Source organism: Heloderma suspectum, chromosome 2, assembly GCF_057233095.1.
Source record: "Heloderma suspectum isolate Gila_16-S chromosome 2, 16-S_ref, whole genome shotgun sequence".
Classification (NCBI taxonomy): Eukaryota; Metazoa; Chordata; class Lepidosauria; order Squamata; family Helodermatidae; genus Heloderma; species Heloderma suspectum.
Window position 1 is genome coordinate 102,464,331 of NC_139459.1, and position 2,225 is coordinate 102,466,555.

General features: G+C 39.1%; 1 protein-coding gene across 8 annotated transcripts in view; it reads right to left on the bottom strand.

The window, feature by feature from the left end:
* Positions 1-2,225, bottom strand: part of PIP5K1B (phosphatidylinositol-4-phosphate 5-kinase type 1 beta) — a 120,300-nt gene that overhangs the window by 85,165 nt on the left and 32,910 nt on the right. For all 8 annotated transcript variants that reach the window (XM_084834363.1, XM_084834358.1, XM_084834354.1 and 5 more), the window contains exon 2: positions 1,123-1,202. The gene's annotated coding sequence lies outside the window, so the exon portion shown is untranslated. The remainder of the gene's footprint in view (positions 1-1,122; positions 1,203-2,225) is intronic.

Here is a 2,225-nt window from a genome sequence, read left to right on the forward strand (position 1 = left end):
CTTGTAGGAGAGGACACAGCCCCTTAGGTATCGTGGGCCCAAGCTATTTAGGGTTTTCAAAAGTAGTCACCAAAACTTTGAATTGTGCCTGGAAACAAACTGGTAGCCAGTGATGCAGTTATGAAATGGGTGTATGTGCTCCCATGGACAAGATTTTAATTTAAGACCATTTGAAACAGGGACAATTAAATAGGTTCATATGGCCTTACAGGAAGGCTATAAAGTAGGGGTCGGGAACCTCTTTCAGCCAGAAGATCAAATTCAGTTTTGGAGAAGTTCTCCAGGGCTGGATCCCAATGGTGGGCTGCATCCCAGTGGTGGGCAGGAGCAAAGGGGGCAGTGCCAAAGGTAAAAGGAGTAGGGCCCAAAGTATCAAAAACATACAAAGAATACCAGCATATTGTTGCTTAAACTCTTACTGCCAGTAACTTAAGCCTTAGGAGAGGCTGGAAAGCTACCCGACCATCAGTGGTTAAGGGGAAGACAGTGTAGCCAGGGGGAGGGGGCATTGCCACCGGGAACCATGAAAGGCCAGATCAGGACCCTGTACCTGAGGTTCCCCACCCCTGCTATAAAGCTATATGTATAATATGTAAATACAATATGTATTTTCATCTCCTCCATGAGAAGAATCTAAATGATCTAAATATTGCTTTACTAAATAATTTCTTTAAAAACTGAAATTTGGCTTCTTAACCAATTCCATTTAGAAAAAATGTTGATACATGCACTGGAAGAACCTTCCCAATCTGGCACCCTCTAGATGTGTTATACCACAACTTCCATCATCTCCAGCCAGCATGGCCATTGGTGAATGTTGGGAGCCGTAGTCCAACATCTCTGGAAGCACTAGGTTGAGGAAGACTGCACTAAAAGTTGTTAACCAAGAAGGTGTACTTCTAATTTAAATTTTTGATCTAATATTTTGGACACCCAAAATACCTACATTAAACTGAATCACTAGGAACACATACTGTTTGGAAAGTGCCTGGACCCTGCAGTTTCATAAATCTCCCTTCTTCCTTTCCCAATCTTTGTTGAAATATTCCACCTACACCAGTAATTAAAGACAGACTCTAAAACCTTACTAGATTGTTACTGATAATATTAGAATGAACCTACCTTTCTTAGCTATGTTGCAAATAATCTGGAGTTGAGAGACAGTCAACCCATTCATTGATGCTGTCAGTTTTTCCAAGACACTGTTAAAAAACACACAAATAAATATTACATAAATATTATTTTTTTATATATATATATATATATATATATATATATATAAATTATGTTATACATTACATATTCACACCCCGTTATGCTGAGCCAATCAATATTGTCCTCAATTCTGTGCATAAATATAGCATTTGTGCTATGGCATCAATGATCTCTTATTATAAAACTTTTATGGAAGTTGATAAAGAGTTTTACCCTTAAAGGCGGCCAGAAATTAATTTTAAATAAAAAATAAAGAAAGAAAGAAATGCACAAAGCATTATGCAAAATAAAGTCAACGCATAAGGCCCATCTGAAGAGCTTATGGAGAAAGTATATGATAGAGGGAGTGGGAAGCCAATTTCAATGGACCTATTTATAAACACGGTTGGAATTCTTTCCTAAGGGCCCCCCAAAACCTGTAACTATGACCTCCCATAAGTAATCCAGGATGGTACAAGTAACTAACTGAATTTAGCAGTCTATTCTGTCTAAATAAAAGTTTGCTGATCAAACAGAAAATAGTTACAGCTGATTAACACTTGAGTATTTTAAATCTCTAATACATGCAATATTATTCCAATACATCCAGTGAAAATTATGAATTATGTACTTAAATACAGCCTTGGAAGTCAAATTTGAAGGGGCAGCTGCCCACTTCACAATCTCGTCCAAGGCTGGCAAGGGAGCTTGAGACAATGATATACATTAGTGAGGAAGCTGCATGTCTTCCTTTCCACAGCACAGTCTGATCTGCCCTTTGAACTCAGGTAGCCTACCTCTAAGCAGAGCAGGGAGTGGGTAACCACACCCGCAAATCTCATCTATGAGACTGCATTGATATGTGGAAATGCACTAAAAGCCTAATGGGCTCATACACACACAAATGCCTCAGCATGCATGCATATACTTTAACTGCAGCCCAAATGTGCACATTCTCAGCAAAAGGAACAGCTGACCAGGATAACACAGTAAGATTCTAGTCTGTCGGCATCCCTATGCTCTTTGCTTAC